The sequence below is a fragment of the Chroicocephalus ridibundus genome, chromosome 1 (assembly GCF_963924245.1).
Source record: "Chroicocephalus ridibundus chromosome 1, bChrRid1.1, whole genome shotgun sequence".
Classification (NCBI taxonomy): domain Eukaryota; kingdom Metazoa; phylum Chordata; class Aves; order Charadriiformes; family Laridae; genus Chroicocephalus; species Chroicocephalus ridibundus.
The window spans coordinates 117421403-117434994 of record NC_086284.1 but is presented as its reverse complement, the minus strand read 5'-3'; the positions used below and the strand labels follow the sequence as shown (position 1 = coordinate 117434994).

The following is a 13592-nucleotide window of genomic DNA, read 5'->3' as shown; positions in this document are numbered from 1 at the left end:
TCCCTAAGTCACATTCATCTGCAAGGCTTTGGAGAACGCAGCCTTTGACGCCCATGTTTCCACGTGGGCTCATATTATGTGATTGCTCTTAAAATGGTCAGAAGGCGAGGTGAGGATGCAGGCACAGGTTCCCAGAAAATTTCTCCATAGATGAGTGTTTGGAGCCCTGGCAGGATGCTAGGGCAGTCTGTGTGCAAACAGACGTTTGGAAAATTGACAAAAACCAGTATTTTCTTAAACAAACTGTAAGATCCTGTAGCTCAAGCTCTTGAATCCACCTCAGCTGCCCTAAAAACGTTTTCCAGAAGGAGAAGGGGGCCAGAGTGGCTTTCTGTAGTCTCTGAATCTCGCAGTGCCTGCAGGGTCCTGGAGGGGGGCGGTGTTCATTCTGCTCCTGTCATCCCTGAGCATCACCCTGGGGCTGCTCTCACCAGCCTGGACCAGGGGGCTGCGGCTCTCCCCTTTCCCCAAGCCATGAGCTGCAGCCTCAAAGGCTGCAGAGGAGAAAGGCTGTAGATGCCCCCAGGATTGTCCTTAAAGCTGGGGGGTCCCAAACAAATCTCTGTGGCTCTTTGGCACAGCTTGTCTCCTGCTAAAAGGCCCCAGCGCAGGGGGAAAGCGTGGTCCTTGCTGTGCCGCCGGGCAGGAACTCTGGGGGCTGGAAAGGGAACTGGTAAGGGCTACATTTGTGCGTGTAGATATGAGATAAGAGCTGACCTACCCTTCACCCCAAACTGAACTCCCTGAAGCTCAAACAAGGTAAGGCAACTGCTTGTGAAAATGCTGGGGGGAAGCCTGCCAGACCGGCAAACCTGCTGCTCTTGCCTGGGGCTGGGAGCAGACATAGAACGGCCCATCCGTGAGGTGCTTCTTCTCCAGGCAAAAAGCTACAACGCAGTGTGTTCTCAGGAGATTGCTAGGTCCCTGACTGCAACGCTTGAGGACGGGTGACATAGAGGAATCGGGAGCCGAGAGTGCCTGCTGGGAGACAGGGCGAGGATGGCCATGCCCTGGGGCAGCAGGCACTGGGGACTGCCAGACCTGGCTCCTTGGGGGAACACCCCATACAACCAATGCTGAGGCCCAAAAACCTGGCACAGGGGGACACCCAGCCCAGCCACAGGGCCCGCTGTGACGGAGGGAGACAGTGGGCAAAGGAAACTGTTCTCAATATTGGTTTTTTTTCCCAACAGATTTTTTTTCTTTTCCTTTCCAAAACTGCGGAAGTTCAGGAAGAATTCTGCATCTCTAGCATCAAAGGCTCATCTCCCGGGCCATGGAGCACTGTCAGGCAACGGAGGAAGCCTGGCTGGCAGCAGGGTCATGTGGGGAGGGATGCTCTGCCCGCTCCCGTAGGCCTGCTTGCATCTGGAGACAGGGAGGACCGAAGGCCCAGCGTTTGTGTCCCCCACAGAGAGGGCACCAGAGGAACCTGGCAGCTGCCCACGCTGCCCTTGCTGTGATTTCTGTCTGTCCCTCCCCACACATACCAGTATACCTGCCCACCTCCATGGGTCCCCCTGCCCGTAGCTCTCCAGCACCTTTTGGTTCAAAGACTGCATTTTTTCCCTGGTGGGGGGCTGGGATGTGTTTAAAAATAATGTAAAGGAGAAGAATACAAAGCAGGACAAACCCCTGAGGTTCCCAGCGTGGTACTTGGCAGAAACACAGTCCTGTCTTCAGACAAAGCCTTTGTCCTGAGGGGTGGGGAAAAAATAGAAATTACAGACAATGGAGAAAACATTTCAGATTAAGCTAAAATGGCATCTACTAGGTATCTGAATGGGGTCTTTACTGTACATAGTCAGCTGCTTTCAGATATCCCTACAGTGATACACATTACAGATACTGTCACCCCATGCAAATATAAACAGGGCAACATCCACAGCGGAGTGTCCTTAGATGGAATTCCTGTACTGAAAGTCTGTTTCTTCTGGGAAAGGAACATCCCCCTTTAATGATATTCCTGGGTCTTTAAGTCTCCTGGGAGCCTCAGATCTGCTTTACAGAGCACGGGAAGTGGTGCCTGCCAACGCAAGCATGGTATGGCGTGGTGAGGGCTGTCCCTGACACCGTGCCCTCTACATGCCTGCTCTCCCGGGAGCGAGCAGGGGGCTCTGCCTGTGCTGCCTACCGCTTGCGTGGTGGGATGGGTGTTTGGATTGACCCTCAAGGAGTAGGGAGAGACTCTTCCCGCCCCCAGTGTCTTTGCAAAGACTCGGAAACAGAAAGCATGGAAACCTCAGAAGGTGTTTTCCAGCAAACACACACCAAGAAGAAGCAGCACTCTCTTCCACTCTCTTCTCTCTCTCTAAATGTAAATTCAGGGTGCCAGAGGACCGGCAAGATATTGCTTGCCTAGTTAACCACTCAGTGTATCTCAGCCTCGCACAGGCAGGGCATTGCTGGAGGTGAACTGAGAATTTCTTTGAGAACTGGGTTTCTGTGCTGAGGCTGCTGGTAAGGACTTCATTGGCACCAGCTGGGAAGGGGGCGGTTGTGGCAACCACACCTGCCTCATGGGAATATTACGGAGTCCTTTAGCTCATTGCAATGGTTGTGGGGGTTTGCTATGTGCCAGAACTGTTAGTGGTGCTTCTGTGAGTTGGTCGCTCTCTAGAGCAGTGTTGCTTGAGATACTGGACCTCAGCTGTGGTAGCATCCTTAGTGTCCTTAATATGTGTGTGGATCCTTGTTATGTAGGTTGTGGAGGAGATTCCTGAGTTTCAGGTTGTTTTGAAATGCTCTCATTGGTCTGTGGCCACTCGGGCTATCTCATCTGTTGCTATGCGGAGTTAGTGGTCACTGTGGCATGGATAGAACCAGGATATCTTGGCTTTAACAACCCTGTGGTGTGGTTAAGTCTGTGGCTTGCTGGCTGCTTGTGTGGTTCCAGCTTGGGGATTGTGCACACGGCTGTGAAAAAGAAATTAATTTCTCATGATCTTCACCTGCCCCTGAACACTTGGTGGAAAAAGTCTTGGGTCCTAATCAAGCTGTTAGTCACAGCAGGTTTCCCAAGCCTTGGGGCTTGCCTGTGCAGGGGGCTGATCCCTGCGGGGTGTGTGCCAGGTGTGCTGCTGGGGGCTCCGCTCCGCTCCAGGCAGCGGGTGCAAATGCTTGTCTGGGAAAGCAGTCACTTCAGGGAGCAGATCTTTCCTCACTGGGAAGGAATGATGGGGAGGAACTAAAGCAAGCAGGCTACCCCGCTATCGGTGTGTTTGAGCAATGAAAAATCTCTTTAATGCTCACCAGGGAACCCGTGGGGGTTTTGTAAGGAAAAGATTTGTTCCCTGCGGGCCTGATGCTGTGATGGCTTCCAGCGGCGATGGGCTGGCTGGCTGGACGGGAGGCTGTGTGCCGAGAAGAGAGGGCCAGAGGTGCCGCCTGCCAAAGCAGCAGCTGGTGAGAAGGCGACGGGGCTGCACAGCGTCAGCGCACACATGGTGGGTGGGGAGGCGTGAGCCCAGCTGCAATCCTTGTCAATGGCACCTCGTTGACTTTTAACGCTTCCTTATCGTGTCTGCGCTCGCCTCGTCGCGGCACTGATAAAATGCCATCGCCCGGTGTAATCTCCCGAGCAGCTCTGCAGAGGAGGGTGCAGAGCATGGGAGGCTGAATCGCCTGCGGCCAGCGTGGGACGCCGGTCCACAGCAAGGTAACAAAGAAACGGCCCTAACCTGAGACAAGGCGAGGGCGGAATAACCTTCCAGGTTTATGCAGCACCAGGTGTGCCGGTCAGATTGGCATGGCAGCTCATGATTATTTTTTTTTTTGTAGAATAGGGGTTTGCAGAAGTTGGGATAGCTGTTGCTTTTCACTACCTAGTGGAGTTGGAAATGTAAGCCGTGTGAAGTGATCGCAGTATGTTAGTACCTAGAGCTATAAACACTAGAGTTATGATAATGGGAAGGAATGCACAGGGGTTTTTTGTTGTCCTTTTTCCCCAGAAATAACTTATTTCTCTCTCTTGGGGCATTAAGTACCTAAGTAGTTCTTGTACAAATCTTGTCACTATAAGAGAGTATTATTTTTCAACTGGTAACTGCAACCTGTAGGCCCATGGTAATTTTTTAAGTTTTTTTTTTTTTTTTTTACAGGTAAGCAACTTGTGGTGATACACTTGGGAATGTCATCTTTATAGGTTTGTGCTAAGGACCCCTGAATATAAAACGATAAGCAACTACTGAGCAGGTATGTCATTTTCGGAACCTGTAACTGGTGCCAAACTGGTGTACAGTATCTTGCCACTAGAGGAGAACAACGAAACCTGCCATGGAACTGGCTGGAAAGAATAATTTTCCTTCTAAGTGAGAAATTTGGATGTTTAAGAATGTTTTTTTTTTTTATTTATTTTTTTTTTTAAAAAAAGGATCCTAGACATAGTGTCCTTCTTCCTGAATTGGAGAGTAAGTCATGATGCTAAAAGTCCTTGCTGGAGAAAAACTTCTGCAGATTTTGTCAAAGAACTTGGGGCCAAAGTCCTTCACTTTTTTCATGGCTGAAGATTTGTTTTCAGCTTCACTGGTCCAACTGCTTTAAATGATGAAAGGTGAAACAAGGGACTTTAGAGGAAGGAATTGTCGCTAACAACAGGAACTTCCAGTGAAATCAATGAAAAGTTTCAATTTGACTTGCTGTTTTGCTTTTCCATCGTATTCAGAAAATTGGCTTATGCAGCTCTCAGCATGTTTGTTTTTTTTTTTCTTCTTGGGCTACAGCTCTACTCTGTACTGTTATTCATTGAATGTTATTTTCCTGTATCTTTTATACAGCACTAGTCTTGTAATCATCCCTGTAATCACTTCCACATGCTGCAAACTTGCAGAATGAAAAAAACTCCTTCTACATTCCCTGTATTCACATTATCTTTGCCAAGTTCTTCCTTTCCAATATATACTTGGATACCTTGAAGTTTAGTTTCAATATCATAATCCCAAAGTTGTTCTCACAGGAATATCTAGTGTTGCCCCATCCACCTTTAGGAGTCTCTCATTTTTTTCCCACCAGCTTTGATCTTTCCTGTGCTTTTGAACTGTTCTCCCCCTCCGCCCTCTTTCTCTTGTTTCTGTCCAACATCTTGTACTACCATCTCTTTGTTCCAGTGTCTCCCCATTTCTCCAGTCTTCCATCATCCCCTACCAACATCTGGAACTCGATGTGTGGGAAACCTGGGCCTTTTCCCAAGACCATTTCTCCTCATCACCCCCAGCACTTCCGCTTGTTCTCCCTGACAGTGACATCCAGATTACCGCACGTTTTACTGTATCCAAGCTCTGTCTTGCATATGGACCTGACAAATCTCACTAGTTTTTCCTCTAAAACCTGACTTTTTGCCTACATCCTCAAGTGAAAAGCTCAGTTGTCCTCAGTTCCTGCAGTGCTGCTTGCAGTCCCTAGCCTCCTGCTTCCCAGGTCCTTCTGCCTACCCTTGTCATTCTCCAGCTTCATAATCCTTCTGTGGCTTCTCTCTCAGGTTTCATCCTCTCCATGTGGACTCCGTATGTCCCCATTTCATGGCTGTCTGCTATCCTCTCACACTTGCCATCTTCATGAGTGGTATTTAACCACTTACTGACTCTTTCTGCATCTGCTCGCTCACCTTCATGCTCTTTTCCAAGCCTTCAAAATTGATTTTCTTACACCTCCACACTTTTTTCCTTGACCCTGTTGAAGGATCAGGAGCACACCACCTTGGAGACAGTAAACACCTAATCCTCCTTGAAATGAATACTGAATAACTGCCCACTCAGGAGTTAGGCAGCTGAATATTGTTAAGGCATTTGTGTACCAGTGTGCCACCTGGCACCCGCTGTTAGCTCTTGAGACCAGTACTTAGATTCCCTACACTGCTGATGCCCCCTCAACCTGGAAGTCTAGGGTATCTGTCGGTAACTTCCCCAAAGTCTGCCTTTGGTAGCAGCCTGAGGAACTTGGTATCTAGTTCTCACTTCCATAAGCAAGCTGTTCCTCTGCCTATCTCTGTCAGGGCCTGCTTTTATACAGGTTTTCAGAAAAGGCATATCAGATCAATAGGTGCACAGTGCAGGGCTGGTGGAGAAGGTGAGCGTTGTGGGCCGGTGTCTCGGACCAGGAGGTAAATGACCAGTTTTAACTTACTTCTTTTCTTGGAGGGTGGGAAACAGCACATAGCCCCTTCACCACTGAAGTCCACTGTTTGTAGAGATGAAGGAAGCTATGTTATTGAAACTTGCTCGGTGGATCAGCAGAGCATATGAAATGAAGTGTACATAGTGTTAGGCTAAGCTGTCATGGTGGCAAAAAGTGGGACTGTGCTTCCTTTATGTCCCTCTGGATATCTGCCCATGTAAGACCAAGACGTACACTTGCAGTTTACCTAGCTGTCTGGTTATTGTTCTTTGAAATTTTAAAGAGCTTCCTTGTCAGATTTGGGTGAATTTCATCCTAGAATGAGCTCCAGCCTGAAGGGAAAAGCCGTTTGCCCAAGACACTTGAGGTCAAATGAATGGAGAAAGTGTTGAACTTGTATTTCTTTTTTTTTTTTTTTTTTTTCCCCCCACATTCTAGTACAGTGTCCTAATTAGTGGCCTACTGGGCCATGTCACCATCAGCCTGGCTTACTATCTTTTTTTTTTTTCTGGAGTGCTTTTTCACAAAAAAACCCCTGCATTATGTACTCAAACCAGGAAAGACAGCAAGGTGGTGAGTCCTATTTTAAGATGGATACCCCTGCTACAGATAGGTGTGAGATATCCGTGTCCTTAAATCATGTCCTCAGTCAGCGTTTTCCCATGGACAACCTCTATGATGTCCCTTAAGGGTGCTGGTATTTGCTGGTGCTCTTCTGAGGCACCCAGCACCAGCCACCTCCACTCTCTGTCCATGTGTAGCAATGAGGGGATGTGAACCACTAGTTGAACTGCTCCTGTGCTCAGCAGTAACCAGCTCGTGTTTGCCGTGGACCTAGTGTAACAGTTCACCATGGCAGCAAAAACAAAAGGAGGAGAAGAAAAAGGGAATAGAGAAAATAAAAAGCAGGATGTGGAGATAATGGAAGTGGGGGATTACTTCTCGAATTATAACTCTACCAGACTTTTAGATTTCTTGAGCTCCTGCTGTGCTTTGCCAAAAATGAGGCTAGTTAGCAGCAGATGTGAACGTAACAACTGACAGGGGAGGGAGAGAAACTATGAGAAAAGCATGAATTAAGTAGACTCTCTTACGATTTATTTCGTGGGGGCCTTAGAAGTAGCAGTTTTCGAACTGTGGCCCACTGCTTGCTTATGTCAAGTGATTGGGGTGCTGTGGAAGGTGAGAGAAGGATGCAGTAAGCGAGATGCACAACATGTCATCAATCAGAAAAAGGAAAGCAGTTGGGGAATGGGTGACTGAAACTGCTGAGGGATGATGGTATAGCTGGGGTGAAAGATGTAGCTTAGGAATAGATGCTAATTTTGCAGAAGTGGGGATGGGGATTCATGTTACTAAGAATAAATGGGTTTATGGAAAGGACACTGATGGTTACTTGGTAACCATAAGCTTAAGTGATCAAAGAGTTTAGTAAGCCCTTCTGACTTTGCCTTGCCCTTCCAAAAATATATCATGGCTGTGTGGAAGGTCACCTCCCATCCGTTCTTAGACGTTAATCACCCTCTTCAATATAGGTGGCCTATCCGATTGCATAGGCTGGGTAAACACTGGGATATATGATAGCACATTTGCTGAGCTGCAGGATCTAAAGGTAAGGTTGATATCTGGAAGACCAAGATATTTGTGAGGGGAGACAGGATTCCTGGTCTCTTCAGCTGCTTGCCCTCAAAATGGAAGGAGAAGGCATTTCAAATTCCAGAAGTCTTTGCAGGCTCCAGGCTATAAACAGGCTCTTCCTGTATGAAGAAATAAGGATCTAACAGTAACCAGAAGATGTCTGCTTTTCCATACAGGCCTAATACTACTGGGATATGTTTTTGTGAGAGGTTTGAAGCCCATCGGTCAGAGGGGGAAGGACCACCCAGTGCTACTGGTGAGGATCATCCAAGAAGATGATATAGAAGATAGAGTCATGTGGTAAAGAAGAAATAAAAGCCCAGTCAAGCCAAAGTAGAGGGAGACAGACAGGGGAAGGAGTCAAAAACAAAAAGAAAGATAGAAAGAGGAAGAAAATAGTTAGGGAGAGGTGGGAGAAGTATTGACAGTGATTTGTACTATGGACAAATGTCCCAGCCATTTAATACACTCCATAAATACTGCATTTTTTTTCAGCTACCTACGTTAAGGGCCTCTGCGGGGACAAGTAGACAAATTATGGGACCCCAAGTCCTCCAAATTCAATGAGAGCAGAATTTGTCCCCTAGATAACTATCCTGAATTCATAATTGGGGGCTGTGGCTCTAGCATGGTCTGGATCCTCTGTATCAGATCTTTGAGTAAAGTCTGTATTCCCAGAAGTAACGTGAAGGAAGATATGACCAAAGGAATGTATTTGCTATTTTACTTTGGATCACAGGGCAAGTGCCACGTGCAGTAGTCGTAGATGCTCTGTTTATCTCCACCTCTCTTGCTAGCTTGAATGTGATGGTATTGCAGCTTGGGTGTCTGAAGCTGTCCTTGGCATTTGGGCTCTTTGCGTTAAAAATCTTTATAGGTCTGTCACCGTAGACCACGGCTATACCTTGGGGTGCAGAGCATGCAGGGTGTTGATGCTTGGAAGTGCTTCTAAGACACTGCATTGTATTTCCTGATCCTAGTCAAGAGACTAAAGTGGAGGTTACTGAAATTTTAACATCCAGTAGCCTGTTGCAAGGGCTGGTGTTTCCTGACAGCAATGACTACTGTTTCACCCTATAACCACATCTCTGCTCCCCAACAGAAACACCCAACCTGAGCAGCCAGGAGTGTGCTAGCTTCCTCTCTGGTGTGCGGTCTCACATGCGTGGGCAAACCGTGGGTAATGTGGGAAACCAAAGCCTCCCTTATAGATAAAGTGAAATCTTCTAGGAGATATGTTGTTGTCACATTAATCAGCTACGCCAGTGCCTTTCCAGGAAGGATCTGTGCCACTTGGACCCTTTGTTTACACTGAGCAAAGCTGCTGGATTTCATACCTTCTCGTACAACGATCCTACAATAAAATGGGAAAGATCAGACATTCCTGTAGATACAGACTACTAGGACTCTGTCCCAGATGGGAAATCTGCACAGTGAGATGCCAGACCCATGAGCCCTTCTCCACCCTGGCATGGAATAACGCACCTTTTTTCTTCATGAATCTTACCAGCCAAGGGTGTTGCCTCACCTCATTAATTAGCCAGCCAGTGTCAGTATAATTAGGGGTTAAGTAGTTAATCTTCAAAAATCCCTTGGAAGCCAGGGAATCCATATATTTGTGTATTTGCAATCTGTGTAATTTCTGTACTGCCCCTGAGGCAATCAGGCATGGGAATGCAATCCCGTATTTGTGTATTTCAAAACGGAAAAGAAGATGTGAGAAAAGGTTTGTATTTACAACAGTATAAAGAAAAGCTTTGACTGTCTAACCTCCTGTTTCACCTTCGTGTTGCATGCCATGCATCTTCCTGCTGCCCAGTCCTGCAAAACCAGAAAGCCTGTATTTTAGTGTGTATGGAGACGGGGTGAAGTTAACACAGGATGGAGTTAAGCACACGCGTAAACTTTGCCGGATCGGGGACTTGCACTGCAGACACTTTGGGAACAACTTATTCGCGTTCCTGTGTTTTCGTGCGAAATCTTACATTTCTGAAAGACAAGATCCTAGCTGCAGTTCGAGAATTGTAGATCAGTTGCTTTTGTCCCAGCCAGAGAGGAAGACGACTGTTTCTTAATTAGGGGCCCACTTGTGGAAGGCCCTACAGGAACATGTATCAGATGGTAAATTTACCTTAAAGCACTTACAATCAAATCACACAAGGTGGACTCAGCTGGGAATAGATAGTGCTGGTATAGTGCTTTTAGAGATTTTTGTTGTTGCTGTTTCTTGCAACGCAGACATTAGAACTTCACAGGAAACGTGTCAGTCCTCCAAATGGGTGGAGATGTGTAATTGTAAGGGGGAATAAGCATGGTGAAGTTGGTCATTTTTGGCTGTATACTATTGAACTCTACCGTCAATGATCTGAAAGACAGCAAAATAGTCATTCATAAGTAGGAATGATTCAAAAATCAGTAAGCAAAAAACCCCCCAAACATTACTGCAATAGTCTGGATCACTCAGAAAGATGGGGCCAAGCATAACATTAGCTGCTGTAAGTCACATGTCAAAGACTAAGGAATACAGGCTATGCTTATCAGCTGGCAAGTTTGTCTCGGGAAGCAGTGACAGGGAAGGAGCGGGGGCTGGAGCAGCTCACTGGCTGATGACAAAATTCCAGGATGATGCTGTAGCTGGGGGAACTCATGCAGCTTTCGGTAAATAACTTCAAGATGAATAGCTCTAGGAGAGGCTGAGTGCGTGTCTCATTTAGCACTAACGTGGTCACTTCCCATGTACTCTATTTAGTGCTTTTGTTGGTGGTTCCTGGAGGGGAGAGGTTTCAGGGACAATGCCTGAGGGTATTAAAGAATTGGAAGCGTGCCTTCCAGTGAAAGAGGTTGAAGGGAAAAGGGAAAGCTGAATGCTAACTTTTTTCAGTGTCTATATATGCTTACACAGGGAGCAAACTTTCTGTGGCCTAGCAGACTGAAGGGTAATAAGACCCAAAAACTGGGGGGAAAAAAAAAAAAAAGTCATATGAAAAAGAGCACTGTTTTTTAACATTGTCATTAACCACTAGAAAAACTCACTGAGGGTTGTGGAGGATCCTCCACAGGAGGCTTTCACGCTGTGGCTGCATTCTTGTCAGAAAGCAGACCCTTGCAGAGAAGGGAAGGATTTCTGCCAAGTCTTCTGACCCAAATTTTTGAAGGTGTGGGTCTAGATGATCACAGCAGTTCTTTCTGGCGTTACAGTTGGAGGTTGGCTTGCTGTTGGCAGCTATGGGGTTGAGAGTTGGGGCCTCACGGCAAGAGCAGTAGGCATCCCCTCCCAACCCAAGCCATTATTCCTTTTCACCTGCCCTGTGCGAACAGCCCGCAAACAGCCAAACCACGTCAGTCTTCCTCTTTAAGTTTCACATGTTATTGCTCCGATAAGCAGCATTGCTCCCCCTTCATTCCTGTTTCCCATGTAACCACCTACTGTGCTCCCACTTCATAACATTGGCAGCCACCTCCACCGCTACAAGACCACCAAGGATGGTGGACGTGAGCACCAACATTTCAAAGAGGAGTTGACACTGGTTCCTCATCCCAGAGCACTGTTCCACTGTCTGTGGTGGCACCCATAGGCCTGGCTGTCTGGTTTTACAGGGTGGGAGAAATCAGAGTCCCCAGCAGGAACAACCAGGCAGCATCTTCGCTGGGAGAAGAGGGTATGGGCTAGATGCAGGCCTCTTGCCTGAACTCAGAGTGTTTGGTTCACCTTTTTCTTGGATTATGCTGCAGTGATATCCCAAAGTAAATGAGGCTTTGTTAGCATCCACTGAGGTGCTCAGTGATAAGAGGTATTAATTGTCATTTATCAGTGTTGCTTCTCGTTCTCTATGGCCGAGCCAAGGCGTTCCTTTGCATACAATCATCTATGGCTTTGTCATGTGTTTCAGACTTTAAACCTTGAACAATTATTCTTCTATATTTCTGAGCCAAACAAGAATGAGTTCTTTCCTCCATCCCCCATGGACATTTTATTTTTTTGTGTGGTAAAACCATATTCCCATGATGCTAGGGTTTTGCTTAATTTCTTACCTTATTCCCCACAGACCCCAAGCTTGGCAAAGGCCAAGAGTGTGCGTGTGGAAGAGTCGGTGGTGCAACGTACAACTAGAAACTTCTGAGAACAGCGCTGGAAAGATGAAACGCAGACAGAGATTGGGGCAATATTAATACGTACCAGCAGAAGCTCCGAGCCTTTGCGCACAGCCGGTATGAGCAGGTACTTGCTGTAACAGTACTTCCTAGGAAACACAATGGCCACTTGTGAGCCAGCCCTACCCCAACACAGTGGAAGAAAGCCAGGCAGGGCAGCGCGTCCTCTGTGGCACAGGAGGGCTGGCTGGGTGGAGCGTGGCGAGGAGCTGTGGATGTGACCGCTGAGGCTGCCCGGGGTGGGAAGCTTTTCCTCTTGTGACTTCACCTGGATTGTGTGCCAACCTCAGCACACAATGTTATCACTGCAAGCCAGCTCACGGTCGGGATGGCGGTGCTCACACAGTTGGGCCCCAGGAGACTTTCTCCAGTCCTTATAGCTTTTGGCTTTGATGGCTTTCGCCAGAAACATGCCATGACCCCTTTCTCTGGCTTTGTTTCCAGTGATGCCAGGAATGCCTCTGCTCACGGATGACCCATGCCACTGAGGCAGATGATAACTAGTCATGGAGCTTACAAGTGAAGGGTTTTTTTCAGGAACTGAATCAGGGACCTCTGCTCTACCCAACCCCTCTGGCAATCTGTGCTGCTCTTGGCTGTTTCTTTATCTAGGGTTTATTGCTGTGCAAAACAGCTGAGTTAATGACTCAAAAGGAACGCTTGGTCCCTGCTGCATGAAGGCTTCACTGCTCAGATAGTAATCCTTCCCAAGAAGACCATTCCTTTCTGTAACACACACACACAGAGCTGTTGAAACCATAAGTACTCTTGAATAAACGTAGCCTTTCAGGGCTCAGACTCAGTCTGTGGCAGTGGTTTCCACGGGTCTGGGATGTGTGCTCTGTGTCCAACCATTTTTGCTTTTGTTGCTGTTAAATATCTTGCCTAAAAGGGAGAGTTGAGCCTGGATCATCATAAGCACTTGGCATTTTCACAAATGTCCTTCCATGGCAGTCTATGGAAGTTTTATCTTCTCTCTAAGGGACACAAGCTAGATTAAATGCTGCCTCTAGAAGTCCCGGCCTGAGCCTGCTCTCCTCCCTGAACTAGCAGAAAGCCTATCTATCTTATTTATTTTGTTCTGTTGTTCCATGAATAAGACACTTATTGCACCCTGCTTGCCTTTTTGCCCAGGTATCCTTTCTTGAAAAGGTCAGAAATCAACACCCTTTCCTCAATTCCTTGGCAGCCTTTGCTTTTCCCAGGACATATGTTTTCTAGGACAGTTCCAAGTTTTCCATGCTTTGGCAGGATAGGCAATACATTCAAAAAGTGTAACAGCACTGGACTAGTTTGCAGGAAAGTTAAGTGGTTCCATCCTTTGGCATCTGAGATTCATTGGTGACTAAAGGCTTTGCCATCAGGGAGACCTGTTAATGCAGGTGTCAATTTCCAGGTAAATTAAAATTTCTGTCCTGTTGTAGGATAGTCACATGACAATGTACTCAGCAAATAGCATCCAAAAAAATGTGCAGGAGTCTCTGTATCTTTTTGGGTCTGTTCGGGGTACGTGATTGGTGGCTGGTTGTTCATAAGTCTTCGTAGGTTCACCAGGATTGGCGTTTGTACTCTGATAAGTAGAGTTGAAAGAGTACAGTAAGAGACAGGAGGTTGCTGGCACCGTCATGCTGACATATGCACCTGAGTGCTGTAGACATCTCAGGTGCTGGTGCATGACACCCTGTGATATG

General features: G+C 47.1%; 1 protein-coding gene across 9 annotated transcripts in view; it reads left to right on the top strand.

Moving 5' to 3' along the window:
• Positions 1-13592, top strand: part of GJA8 (gap junction protein alpha 8) — a 47648-nt gene that overhangs the window by 10566 nt on the left and 23490 nt on the right. For 2 of the 9 annotated variants that reach the window (XM_063348029.1, XM_063347998.1), the window contains exons 1-3: positions 3589-3658; positions 4101-4194; positions 11796-11958. The gene's annotated coding sequence lies outside the window, so the exon portion shown is untranslated. Of the gene's footprint in view, positions 1-3588; positions 3659-4100; positions 4195-7923; positions 8006-11795; positions 11969-13592 lie in introns of those variants that run through there. The other 7 variants (XM_063348071.1, XM_063347992.1, XM_063348007.1 and 4 more) reach the window with 6 other exon arrangements.